The 15040-nt window shown below is 42.9% G+C and overlaps 1 pseudogene; it reads right to left on the bottom strand.

The window, feature by feature from the left end:
- Positions 1-10560: 10560 nt before the first annotated feature.
- LOC100435881 (putative uncharacterized protein AFDN-DT) lies at positions 10561-15008 on the bottom strand (annotated as a pseudogene).
- Between the last annotated feature and the right edge of the window lie 32 nt (positions 15009-15040).

Here is a 15040-nt window from a genome sequence, read left to right on the forward strand (position 1 = left end):
CATACCCACAAAATATATACTGTATGATTCTGTTTTCATAAACTTCAAATACAAGACAAATGAGTCTGTGATGTCAGGACAGCGTTTAACTTGAGCAGGGAGTGAAGGGAGTGACTGGGAAGAGACGCGAGTGGGGCTCCGGGTGTTGGCCATATTCTACTGTTGTGTTTAAACCTGGGTGTGTGCACAAGTGTTCATCAAGCTGTATAGTGATGGGGCATGCACTTTCCTGTATGTGTTCAACATAGAAGAACAGGAATCAATTAGGTTATCATAATAACTTAATCATTATGAAGAGGAAAATGGGTGAGGTAGAAAGTATTGCAGAGCTCAGAGGAGAACATATTATCAACTGCCATGGTTGGCCTGGCTTCTTGCCAAGGAAAGAACAGAGGAAACAGAAGATAGAAAACAGGAGGTATGTTTACAGAAACCTCCCATGAGGAGGCTGAAGGGAGATCTCAGGATGACAACTCATACAAGATACTGAGTCCTAGTCCAGATGGGAGCAATGTGACTCGAGAGATGGAATTTTTCACCAAGACTCCCAGTGCCATGGTGCTGCCTTCTTCCCTGGAAGACAGCATGCCCAGGTGAGCCTGGGTTCTTGCTTTTGTGTCTTCACATCCCTGCCCTGTTCTCAACGTTCTTCTGCCTGCATCAGCAGAGGATGCCCATTAATCCATCTTTGTGATTTCTCCAAGGATATTTAGAGGTGAATTCATAACTATCGTCTATTTCCATCTAAGAAAATACAACTGTAAACTAAAAAATGATGATTCAGCTTTTTCCCTAGAGCTGTTTCCTCAGGCAACCTAATTAAGGATTAATCCTTTTACCCCAGTGCCCTCCCTTGGAAACCTCCAAATGACTTCAGGGGAATTTCATGTAGTGAATGGTTGCCGGATCTTTCTGAATGAGTTATCATTAAAAATACATACTTGCAAATACCTAACCCTAACCCTTATCCTAACCTTAACCCTCACCTGGTTTGCTAGTAGAAAACCTTGAGAATCATTTTAGACTGAAACACTTTCTTCTGGGTTAATTACCATTGTCCTCCAAGAAAAGCCATCAACTCTGACATCCATTTTGGTTTCGGCAAAGCAAGTCTCGTTTAAACGATTCTTCACTGATAAGAATTGGACGCTTCCCTCCTCTTTTGCGTCTGTAACTTTTTTTTTTTTTTTTTTTTTGAGATGGAGTCTCACTCTGTCGCCAGGTTGGAGTGCAGTGGTGTGATCTCGGCTCACTGCAACCTCCGCCTCCGAGGTTCAAGCAATTCTCCTGCCTCAGCCTCCCGAGTAGCTGGGATTACAGGTGCGTACCACCACACCCGGCTAATTTTTTGTATTTTAGTAGAGACGAGGTTTCACGGTGTTGGCCAGGATGGTCTCGATTTCCTGACCTCGTGATCCCCGCCGCCGACTCCCAAAGTGCTGAGATTACAGGCGTGAGCCACTGCACCCGGCCTTGTCTGTAACTTAATATCTGTTTTTTTTTAACTGATATATCTAGGCTTCAAAATTAATATTTTGCCATGTTCACCTCTCATTCTGATTTTTTTCCAACCATTTACAAATGTAAAGAACATGGTTAGTTCGTGAGCCATACAAAAACAGGAGGCAAGAGGGATTTGCCTTGCAGGTTGTACTTTGTCCACTCCTGGTCTAGAATATTAAGGATTTTCTACATATTAATTCATAGTCTAAGGGACCCCAGAAATAGGAGCTGCTTGAGAAGATGTAGTTTGTGGTGTTGAAAATGACATACATCTAAACGTATTTAGAATGTTTTTAATGATGGAATTCACCCGGCTGTACACTCTTTTATACAGGTTGAGTATTCCCAACCCAAAAATGCAAAATGCACCCAAATCTGAAACTTTTTGAGTGCTGACAGGACATGCTAAGGAGCTGCTCATTGGAGCATTTTGGATTTCAGATTTTTGGATTAGGGATGCTGAACTGGTAAATAGATCATGCAAAGATTCCAAAATCTGAAATTTGAGACATTTCTGGTCCCAAGCATTTTGGATAATGAATACTCAACTGGCCTTACAACAAATAAACCAAACAATTAAACAAAAATAACTAACATTTTGACATTAATCTTTGAACAAGCATCTCTTCATGAATTTACTATGTTTAAACAAATAGTTTTTAGCTAAAACACTTCTCTTACTCATAATTGAATATCTATACTTTCGATATTTTGTCATCTATACCCTTGGCTACAGCTCATTTTAAAATTATATTTTTTACTCTATTGCCACTTCACTATATTTAGACATTGAAATTTAAACTGTAATCTTATCTTTATTTAATGGGAAATAATGTATGTATGGGAAATTAAAAGTTAAAAATGACTGAAAAAATAATTGTATTATTGAGCTAAAAGCGTTGATTTCTGGAATCTCCATCCAAATCCAAGCCTAGAATCATATACAATTGCCTTATAATTATCTTCTGAAATTTATGGTTTAAAAGATGCTAATAATATATTAAATTTCTTATAGGAATTATAACCACAAATTATTGAAACTCCCTAGTACCTAACACTGTTGTTAATAAGGCATTTCTCAGAACATTGTAGGTTTACTTTAGCCTAATGAAAAAGCCATGATTCCAATATGTATTGATATATAATTATTTAAATAATTTAGTATCTGGCCAGCCCTGTAATCCCAGAACTCTGGAAGACTGAGGTGGGTGGATCACTGAAGGTCAGGAGTTCGAGACCAGCCTGGCCAATGTGGCAAAACCCCATCTCTACTAAAAAATACAAAAAATAACTGGGCATGGTGGCAGGCACCTGTAATCCCAGCTACTTGGGAGGCTGAGGCTGGAGAATTGCTTGAACCCAGGAGGCAGAGGTTGTAGTCAGCCAAGAAAGAGCCGTTGCACTCCAGCCTGGGCGACAGGGGGAGACTCCATCTCAAAATAAATAAATAAATGAAAGAAAGAAAGAAAGAAAGAAAGAAGGAATTTAACGGATAAACAATAAATTGGTTTCTTCTAGTCTAAAATGTGAGTTAATATATAATGAATGCATATTTATTCATTTCTTGATACTGAAGTAAATCTCTATTAAACAATACACATAAAAAGCCTTGAAACCAAAAATGGTCATTTACTTCAAAATAGATATGCAGGTCAAACGTTATTGGATATATATTTGAATAACTTTCAAATTCCTTATTCTAGCAGGTGTGGTGGCTCACGCCTGCAATCCCAGCACTTTGGGAGGCCGAGGTGGGCAGATCACCTGAGGTGAGGAGTTCGAGACCAGCCTGACCAACATGGCAAAACCCTGTCTCTACTAAAAATACAAAAATTAGCCGAGCTTGGTGGTGGGTGCCTGTAATCCCAACTACTCGGGAGGCTGAGGCAGGAGAATCGCTTGAACCTAGGAGGTGGAGGTTGCAATGAGCTGAGATCGCGCCATTGCACTCCAGCCTGGGCAACAGAGCGAGACTCCATTTCAAAAAAAAAAAAAAAAAAAAAGAAAAAGAAAAAAATTTATTTTTAAAAAGACAAGAGTGTTACTATGTAACAATTTAATCAAACTATGTACATAGCTATGTTTTGCCTCATTAATTATCTTAAAAATAAATCTACATCTGTGTCTTACTTTAAAGACATTATACTTTGGTAAAAATATTAGGCAGAGAAATTTGTCTGTGCAGTCCTGTAATTGCAGAAAAATAAAAAGAAAATGTTATTCTTTGAAACTGCTTTAAGTTTTGTAAGTTTTCTACACCGAGAAAAATATATCAATATGAAAGGATTTAACAGTGAGCACTACAGATGTATTATTGCAGTGTTCATTTTTCTTTGACAATTCTATGAGGCATCACATCAATCATTTAGATTAAAAAACTGAGTTTCAGAAAGATACTTGGCTATTACATGGCCGATGGCAGTTTGACATCGAATTCAGGTCTGTGTGGCCCTAACCCAACAGATGTTTCATGGCGCAGAGGTCTGATTGTGAACCAGAGGAACGGACACGCGGCTCCGAGGGTTTAGCAGAAGGGTGCCCTCCTGGCGGTGGTAGAGAGGTGTTTGAGCTGGGCCTTGAGTCGAGGATATTTGAGCAGATGGGCCAAGTTTTCCCGCTGCAATAGGCAACCCTGAAATTTCAGTGTCTTAACACCAAAACTTCTTTCTTGTAAACTGCAAAACCCGAATCCCTCTGTGGGACCCAGTGCCCCTCCAGGGCAGCTGTCCGGTGGGCAGCGGCTGAGACCTGGCTGCTGGACTTTCCAGTTTCTCCACACCCATACTGGCGTTTCCACAGGCACTGAGGCAAGGAAAGACGGGGCTGGACTGTCGCTCCTGGCTCCTGCACACTTCCACACGGAAGTGACACACCGGTTCCTGTGCCATTGCATTAACCAAAACTAGCCACGTGGCCACGCCTGCCTTCCCAGGGTGGAGGTGAAATTCTGTGTGCTTAGGAGAGGACAATTCAAACGAGTGTCCAGCAGAGATGGTCAGGATCTCAGCCCGCAGCTATGAGAAGCGGTCCTCCGGGTGGAGGGAAGAGTCTAGCCCCGCAGGCAAGGCGGGGAAGCGGAGGCGTGCTTCTAAGATGTCCAGAGGAGTGATCAGATGAACTCAGAGAGGGAAAGCAACTGGGAAGCAGGTCATGGGGAGGGAGACACAGAGCACTTGTCTTCTCCTACCTATAGAATATGTAGTTGAAACATTCACAATATATAATCTACCAAATTCATCATAGATGACTTATTGCAATGAAAACAATTATAATACTATATTGTTGTGGTTTTTTTGGGGGGTGGGGTGCTATGTAGTATTACATATACGTATGGCTTTGAAAGCCTCCAAAGACTTTAGAAGTTTACTGCAATATTCTGAACAAATGGAAGCTCTAATGTAGTGCCCTTTGATAATTAAAAATATGCATAAAATGTTAAAATTGAATGATTTTTCTTTTTTTCCAGAAGGGTGAATACTTCTGTATGGTTTCCGACATGCAGGACTACTTAAAAAAAAAAAACAAAAAACAACTTTTCTGGACTTCCTTTTCTCTCAAGTACATTTTTAACCCCTGCAGTGCCAATGTTCAAATGAAGACTGAAAACATTTCTATGTGAATGCATACTTGGAGAGAACATTCATATGCCTTACTTTAATTTTATCCTTATAACAGCTCTGTAAGGGGGGCAGTGAAGGTCTGTTGCCATCATCATGTTTCTTTTTTCTTTTTTTTTTTTTGAGACAGAGTCTTGCTCTGTTGCCCAGGCTGGAGTGCAGTGGTGCTATCTTGGCTCACTGCAAGATCCACCTCCTAGGTTCACGCCATTTTCCTGCCTCGGCCTCCCAAGTAGCTGGGACTACAGGTGCCCGCCACCATGCCCAGCTAATTTTTTTGTATTTTTAGTAGAGACGGGGTTTCACCATATTGGCCAGGATGGTCTCGATCTCCTGACCTCGGGATGTGCCTGCCTCGGCCTCCCAAAGTGCTAGGATTACAGGCTTGAGCCACCACGCCCGGCCATCATGTTTATTTTTCACATGAGGAAACTGAGTCTCAGACCTGTACAGACCCTTTACTGCCCTACAATTAGTGTAAGAGATGGAGCTCAAGGTTGGGAACTGTGGCGCTTAACCCAAGACTACTTTCCCACGACAATGTCTCTGACCACAGAGAGTTGGTCTCTGTGCTAGTGGAAGTTTCCCCTAGGAGAAAGGAGGTGTGTGACATTGGGAGAGTCTCAAGGTCAAACCTACAAGGTCATCTGAGCCAGTGATTCTCAAACTCAACTGAACATCAGGGTCACTCAGGGAGACTGAGAATAAGAGATTATTGGACGTGCCCTGAGATTCTGATTCTCTGCATCTGCCAGTGAGTTGAAGGGATGTGTATGCTTAAACAGTTTTCTGAAACTTGAACAGTGTCTTGATATTTGATGACTTTAAGGAATTATTGTCATTTTTCAAAGTATGAAAATCATATTAAGAAAATATACTTTTAAAGAGCGTCTTCTGAAGATACATCTGCAACATTTACTAATGAAATTATGTAAAGTCTGATTTGTGTTTAAAAATAATCCAGGAGTGGAGGGAGAGGGAAGGGGATAAATGAAACAGGCTGTGACAACTGAAACCAGGTGGTGAGTGGGGAGTGGAGACAGGGACTTCCTCTGGCATTCTATTCGTATTCGATACTATTCGTATCACTGCACATTTCTATAACAAATATGTTGCAAGAAAAGCTCCCCAGGAAATTCTGATGATCACCCGTTGGATCATTGATCTAATCCAACCACATAACTATAATTACAGAGGTTCCCTGTACACTGCCATGTCTGCACTCACCTACATTCTAGCTGTATTGTTCGAGGTCACTCGCCTGTTTGCCCTTCTCTGCAGTGGTGCTAAAATCAGGAAACAGTTTTACCAAAACAGGGCACTGGAATATAGACAAGTGTGAGTGAGTCCTGAGCAGGGGACACTTCTGGGCCTCAGATTTCTCATCTGTGGTTTGTCTCAAACTCAGAGACAGGTTTTCAGATCCCCTCTTGAGTCCACTCTCTTTCCTTCTTTTACAGGAACTTTCTCTCTCAGGCAATTTTCTTCTTTTCTTTCTCAGGTGACTTTCAGCATTTCCTTTTTGAGCTTTACCTTAGAGTTGCGTTATGGTTTATTCAGGTGCAAATTGACTTCCATGTGTCCTGCTTGATATTTGAAAGCACTTTTAATTTGAAGACTGTTATGCTTCTTACATTCTGGAAAATTCCCAGCGATGATCTCTTAATTATGCCTCTCCATCATTCTCTCTAATCCTCTGGAATTCTGACGAGATGAGATTAACTCCCTCAGCCTACAGCTCTTGCTTCTTACGATCTCTTGCTTTTATAAATCTTTTTTTCTTTCCACTCATTTTACTTTCTAGATGCATCTCTCAGCTTTTTTCTTCTTTTCTGCTTTTGATTGGATTTATTTATGTTCTTGTTTTATTATTTCTGCCAGTCCTTTTTTTTTTTTTTTTTTTTTTTTTGAGATGGAGTCTCGCTGTTGCCCAGGCTGGAGTGCAGTGGCATGATATTGGCTCATTGCAACCTCTGCCTCCCCTGTTCAAGTGTTTCTCCTGCCTCTGCCTCCAGAGTAGCTGGGATTACAGGCACACACCACCACGCCCGGCTAATTTCGTGTTTTTTGTTTTTTTTAGACAGAGTTTTGCTCTTGTTGCCCAGACTCTAGTGCCATGGTGTGATCTCTGCTCACTGCAACCTCCACCTCCGGGGTTCAAGCAATTCTCCTGCCTCAGTCTCCCAAGTAGCTGGGATTACACATACATGCCACCATGCCGGGTTAATTTTGTATTTTTAGTAGAGATGGGGTTTGTCCATGTTGGTCAAGCTGGTCTGGAACTCCCAACCTCAGGTGATCCGCCCACTTCGGCCTCCCAAAGTGCTGGAATTACTTTGGCGTGAGCCACCGTGCCGGGCCAATTTTGTGTTTTTAGTAGAGATGGTGTTTCACCAGGTTGGCCAGATAGGTCTCGAACTTCTGACCTCCCGCCTTGGCCTTCCAAAGTGCTAGGATTACAGGCTTGAGCCACTGTGCCTGGCTCCGCGCCCCCCCCCCCATTTTTTTGAGAGTCAGGGGTACATATGCAGGTTTGTTACGTGGATTTATTGTGTGATGCTGAGGTTTGGGCCTTGATCGAACCCATTACCCAAAGAGTGAACACAGTTCCCAGTAGGCAGTTCTTCTCTCCTTGCCCCTTTCTCCCTCCCATGGACCCCATTGTCCACCGTTTCTATCCCTATGTCCCTGTGTCCACAGTGTGTAGCTCCCACTTAGGAGAATATGCAGTATTTGGTTTTCTGTTTCTGTGTTAATTCAGTTAGGATAATATATTTCTGCCAGTTCTTCTTCATAACTTCTTATCCCTTTTGATGCATGTTATTCCTGCATACATTTCTTTGAGGTTCCCAAACATGCTTATTTTAAAGCTCTTTTCAGAATGGTTGCTGATTCAGGTGGCCCCTTAGCATTTGCTGTGTTCATGTGCATGGGAATTTTTTCTTTGCCAGCTCATCGTGAGAGATTCTCTCTCTACTGTCTATCTTTCTCAGTGTCTCTCTGCTCACACCTCTGCTTAACAAAGGCACCTCATCTGTGTGGGGCCCTCGTCCAGGAACAAGCCGTGTTGCCGTGGTTGAAGGCATCAGATGCAGTCACGCGCTGCATGGCAGTTCCTGGCAGGAGGCCACATGCCTGTTTTCTTTTCCCGCAGACACATGGCTTCATGTCAGTCGTGCCGGCAGCTGCAGTTGGCAGCAGCTTCCTCTCCTCCCATGAGCACTTGTGGTCCCCATCATAGTCCCCACTGCCCAACAAGGCCCCGCTCCTTGCAGGTTCTGCCTTTGGGTTCCAGACTCCAGCAGGACATTTCCTTCAGCTCCTTCTCACCATCATGCATCTCCATCCCAATGCTGATCCTCAGCCATGCCCATGCTGTTTCGAGTCTCCTACAATTTTACGTTTTCCCTCTTTATTTGTCATCTACCATTGGCATATATTTAGAGCAGGTATGTGTGTGTGGTAAGGGTGCTTTGGGGTACATGTTTATAGAACCATCTTAGCGGAAGTCCTTAGGCCAAGTTTCTCCCTTCTCATAGAACTACTGCAAATGTTGAAAGCACTTGAAAAAATGTCTAAGCTGCACTCTATTTTCAAAAGCAAGCAAAACCCTGTAACTTTGTAATTTTTATTTCCAGAGACACTAGCGGATAAAGAAAAGATTTTTCTTGGGAGAAGTCCTTGGGTATTCCATTTATGGGTTTGCCATGAACAACACATTTCTCAACACTTTTTTTTGTTTCTATTATTTTTATTGCTGGTAAATAGCATGTTAATAGTACATTTCCCTTCATTTGTTATGTTATTTGTTAAAACAAAATTTAATGGGAGTTTGCATTTCAAAATATTAGTTTCCTAGCAAAATTTATATATTCAGCTTATATTATATATTATACATATAATTTTCTAGCAGAAAAGGGCATAAGATATAAAAAATAATAGTTGATATATTTGTACCCTTTGCTCTTCTCAGGTGTATAAAGTTCCTCCTCTTTTCCCTAGTACTTTCTATGTTATAGAACCTGTGAAAACTGGGGAGGGAATTAGATTACATTTAGTTCACTTTAGCACCTGGTTTCCATAATGCCTCCTAAATGTTTCTGGCCTTTGTTCTATTAATGACAGCAAGATCATAGAGTCATATTAAAGTTGCTCAGTAGGTCAAGCCCTCTATTTTAGGAATGAGACAAGCACAGTTCTTTCTTCTTCTAGACCCATTGTTTAGAACTGTACCTTTTATTATCAAGAAAAAGAGTGAAAGGCTGGATGCAAAACATCCACGGCCTCCAGACTGTGGACTCTCTACCCTTGTAAAGACCACTCACCTGAGTAAAGTCTAGTCTTAGCCGCTGGGACTAGACTAGTTGTAGAAGCTGTGTGCTGGGTACCCCTACCCCGCCCCCCAGTACACAACCATCTTCAATCTAGCCAATGAGCGTTTATTAAATATCCACTAGGTACACAGAACTGTGCTCTCTGCTAGAAGCGGGGCATGGAATCAAACATCAGTAAGATGGGTCCCCAAAACCAAGGGGAACAGAACTCGTGAGGAAAAAGGCACATTCAGAATTTTAAGTCAAAACCAAATTCAAGGTAGCAGCTAAAACCAAAGTGCCAAGTGTAAGGGATCAGGAAAATATGGGGAGATGGCAACAAAAGAACTAGTACAGTTTAGTTGATCGGTTTTTTTTTTGAGACGGAGTCTCGCTCTGTCACCCAGGCTGGACTGCAGTGGCGCGATCTCGGTTCACTGCAAGCTCCGCCTCTGGGGTTCACGCCATTCTCCTGCCTCAGCCTCCCGAGTAGCTGGGACTACAGGCGCCCGCCACCACGCCCGGCTAATTTTCTGTATTTTTTAGTAGAGACGGGGTTTCACCGTGTTAGCCAGGATGGTCTCGATCTCCTGACCTCGTGATCCGCCCACCTCGGCCTCCCAAAGTGCTGGGATTACAGGCTTGAGCCACCCTGCCCGGCTAGTTGATCGGTTTTCAAAGTGGGAAACCGAAACTGACGAAATGGGCCACTGGACGGAGAAATTCTGGAAGTGAGAGCACTTCCAGAGCAGCATGCAGCGATACCTCGCAGGGCTGAGGATGGACAGAATGCGGAAAGGAGGACAAGGAGGCAGGCAGGGGAGACGCCCTTTCACAAATCTACTCACAGCCTGATATTCTTTCATTATTTTCAGGATATATATGATCACATTTTAACTTAGTCTGCAACATGTACTCAATAAAAAGATAATGCAAAGCAATTCTCCAACACAGTAAAAGGTAAGTGACCCATGTTTACGGTATAATCCCCTTCTAATACCTTCCACACACACACACACACACCCACACCGCCCCCCCCCACCCATCCCCCCCACCCACACACCATTTCATTTCTTTGCATTCAGTGTGTATGAGTCCATTCCATTCTTGCATTGCTATAAAGAAATACCTGAGACTAGGTAATTTATAAAGAAAAGAGGTTTAATTGGCTCATGGTTCTGCAGGCTGTACAGGAAGCATGGCTGGGGAGGCCTCAGGAAACTTACAATCATGGCAGAAGGCAAAGGGGAAGCAGACATGTCTTACCTGGCTGAAACAGGAGGAAGCTGGGGAAGGGAGGTACCACGCACTTTTAAACAACAAGATTTAGTGAGAACTCCATCACCAGAACAGCACCAAAGGAGGAAATCCGCCCGCATGATCCAATCCAATCACCTCCTCCCAGGCCCCACCTCCAACATTGGGGATTACAATCTGATATGAGATTCGGCTTTGGCACACAGATCTAAACCATATCACAGTGTAAATATGTTGTTTATGTATTTAAGATTTAGCTTTTTCCTTCCAGTATCATCTTAGTTTATAAAATGCCAGAGAACACATTTAACCACAAATGTCTTTCTGGGTTGGTAAGATTATATATATATATATATTTTTTAAATAAGTACGATTAAATTCCTATTTTAAGGGCTGTTTATAGCACTAATTTCTGTGTAAAAACTCACTTCCTGAAAGTTCTAACCTAAAATGTGACTAAATATTAGGAACATGGGAAAGCAATGAAGGAAGCAGAGTTGAAAGATACATTTCTTCATTTTCCAATAAAGTAGCACATACCCTACTTATGAAAAACTAATCCTCTAGAATTTATCTTTTTTGCTTATTTGTTTAAAAAACGAAATTAACAACACTGGCCTTTCTGGCAATGGGTTAAGCAAAGGAGAGTTTGGTTATTTAACTTTATAGATCAACTAATTAGATTAACTTTCACATGCATGGGCTACTGTAGAAGGCTGCCTGCCCTAGAATGTCTGCTATTTGGACCTTTATTAAATCCTTTTACTTTACTTTTTTTGCTAAAGACCATCCTCTAAATTGATATGTCTACTAAAAGGACTTATATGATGATTTATACAGTAATATTGACATTTTTCAAAATTTGACTAATTTAATAAAATATGGAATTTATTGGTGGCTAGAAAATTAAATGACCTATAGGGTACTAAATATAGTTGATATAGTTAAACATAGTTGATATATTTGTATCTTTTTTTTTTAGATGTATTAATCTTTTCCCTGGTACCTACTATTTTCTAGAGGCTGTGAAAATTGGGGCAGGAAAAGGTTTATTTCATGTGGCTGGTCTCAGAACCCGGTTTTCATAATATTTCGAAAAAAATTTTAAAGTTAAGTGCAAAGTTTAATCAGAAATTCAAAAATATTATTACTTTCTGTCCTCATATTTATTCCTATTATGTGATACTTCTTTTTTTAAGAGACAGTCTTGCTCTGTTGTCCTTTATTACCTGGTACTTTTAGGTTTTATGTAGATTTGGGTTTTAGATAGGAGATACTTAAAAATATTAGTATATCAGTGCTGATTGAAATAGAAGCTGTAAAACTTTTTGAATAGTGCAACTAAAAATAATATATGTTTAAAAGGGAAACTAAAATTATAAAGTAGAAACTTAAATTTTCAAAAACTGACTTACAGATTAAAAAGGTCTTTTTCAACTTTGCCCAGTGCAGCTTCGTTTAGCTTCAGTCCAGTCCTTTATCTTGCATTTCAGTCTCACCATGTATAAAATGGAATTAATAACAGAAAAGCCCATTCTTTTATTTTATTTATTTATTTATTTTGAGACAGAGTCTTGCTCTGTCGCCCAGGCTGGAGTACAGTGGCTCGGTCTCAGCTCACTGCAACCTCCGCCTCCTGGGTTCACGCCATTCTCCTGCCTCAGCCTCCCAAGTAGCTGGAACTACAGGCACCCACCGCCATGCCTGACTAATTTTTTTGTATTTTTAGTAGAGACGGAGTTTCACCGTGTTAGCCAGGATGGTCTTGATCTCCTGACCTCATGATCTGCCCGCCTTGGCCTCCCAAAATGCTGGGATTACAGGTGTGAGCCACTGCGCCTGGCCCTATTTTGTTTTTATACAGCATTTCTTGGATATCATTTAAGTACAATTTTTAGATGTAGCAGAATCCAGTGGTACAATGAGAATAGAAGATGGTAGCATGTTTACCTTTTATTGTTCTAGGTGGTGTCAAAATTAACATACGGCTCAGAATATCATCCTGGAGTCTTGACCAATGACAGTGAAATGATTTGTCAGCGTGGAAATTTCCATGTCCTAAACATAGATCAGTTATGGGAGTGTTCATGATTTAAGAATCATAGGTATTCTATGAATTTCTGGCTGCTCTTAAACATTTATCAATAAACTAATGTTGGTGGGGACCTACAATGAAGGGTAGTTTAGATATTGATATACCACTCATACGTAATACAAATGGGGACTTTTAATGACAGTCAGAAAAACGAGAATGATTCACATTAATTTAGAGCCTTCTATGTGTCCTGTATCACCCAGTAGGTATTTCACATATGCTATATGTTTTTTATTACAAAAATAACACTGCAGAGAGCCCATAACTGTTTTCCAGGAATCCTGAATTTTCTCTTTAGTGATGCTACACATACTTACTTTGGACATCAGCAATGTAACTGCCGGCTTTGCAAACTCATTCTTCAAGAGGCAAGTCATTGTTGGTAACAGCATCCTCAGGAATGAAGCTCCTGCAGTTGAGGTTCAGTTAACACAGTGTCAGGGATCTGTGCAGCACGTGTGGAACCCAGTGAGAGTCCTTTGCTGTGCAGGCACAGGGATGCTCACATAGTAAAAACTCGAGTCCATCGGGAAGCACAGGAACTGAAAGGCATAAAGAAACCAAGTGCTAGAACATGAAGATGCCATTTAGACACAGATGCTTTTCTGCAAGTCACCACACTTTAATTTTAAGAAAGGAGACTAGCGATCTATTGAATAATTCATTCCCTCATGGCACTGGTTCAACACCCCAGGCTCCTCTGCTGAGAAGCCTCCTTATGTAGCTGTACTGGACAAGTGCAGTAGAAAAGACAGAACCCAGTGGGGATGACAGAATTCTCTAATTGTCTGCAAAAGAGGAAATCCAGTTGGTGGAGAGAAAAATTATTTCCACATTGGAAAAAAAAGTAATGACAAAAATAAAAAGGCTTTGTCAAATATAGTTCACTCTTCTCATTACTTGCCTTAGTGTTTCAAAGATAAACGCTTTTTGTTACAACACATCACAGATAACGCAACTTCGCCTGACTGAACACTGCATGGGGAGACTGCTGAGACGTGTTCTGCAGCCAAAACAAAGGGTGGGGGAGGGGAGGGGCAGTTACAAAAAAGACACCTAATGAAAAAAAATCCCTACAATTCACAAAGCTTGCTACTGAAATTAATTTCAGGTTTCCACGTCCACGGGGACACGTACAGGATTTAAAATGACGCTCACGTGGCATCTCTCAGGGCCAAATGGGGCGCATCAAAGCTTCCCCTCGACGTTTATTAACTCTGCAGTCCGTTCTCTACGTCTGCGAAGGATTGGCAGACAACAATATGTCTGAGAAAAGAGGCGTTTTCTAAGGAGACACACAAAGGCAGTAGGACCCTCCAACCTCACTCTGTGAGAGGAACACCGCACAGCAGTGTGGGGGCTCGAACACCCCAGGAGCGGCGGAGCGCGGTTCAGAAAACATGACCCTTGAAATGCACACAAAGCCTAATAACGTGTCCTCCTCGGAAGAAAATAGCTTGAAAAGGTAAGCTTTGAAGTGATCCCAGCGGAAAGGAATCACCCTGGAAGAAACACGCAGCAGCCCCGGGGCAATGCGCGGGCGGGAGGGGCAGCGAGCGCGGGGAGCGCAGCGCCCTTCGGAGAGAGCGCTGCACCCGCCGGCGCTGCTCCCGCCCTGCGCTCCGTACCTGTGCCGCCACGCCCACCTGTCCGCTGCCGAGCCTAGCACCGCCCATTTAGACCCAGCACCACCAGTCCGGACCGAACCTAGCACCGCCCGTCCGGACCCAGCACCGCCCATTTGGATACTGCACCGCCCGTCCAGACCCAGACCCGCCCGTCCGGACCGGACCCAGTACCGCCCATCGGACCCAGCACCGCCCATTTAGACCCAGCACCGCCAGTCCGAACCGAACCTAGCACCGCCTATCGGACCCATCGCCCGTTCGGACCCAGCATCGCCCGTCCAGATCCAGCACTGCACCCCCACTTGGATCCAGCACCTCCCGTCCAGACCCAGACCCGCCAGTCCGGACCGAACCCAGCACCGCCCATCGGATCCGGCGCCGCCCATTTAGATCTAGCACCACCCATCCGAACCGAACCTAGCACCGCCCATCGGACCCACCGCCCGTCCGGACCCAGCACCGCCCGTCCCCAGATCCATCACCACCCATTTGGACCCAGCACCGTCCTTCCCCGCCCGTCCGGACCGAACCCAGCACCGCCCATCGGACCCAGCACCGCCCGTCCGAACCCAACTTAGCACAGCCCATCGGACCCATCACCGCCCGTCCAGATCCAGCACCGCCCAT

The sequence above is a fragment of the Pongo abelii genome, chromosome 5, assembly GCF_028885655.2.
Source record: "Pongo abelii isolate AG06213 chromosome 5, NHGRI_mPonAbe1-v2.0_pri, whole genome shotgun sequence".
Classification (NCBI taxonomy): domain Eukaryota; kingdom Metazoa; phylum Chordata; class Mammalia; order Primates; family Hominidae; genus Pongo; species Pongo abelii.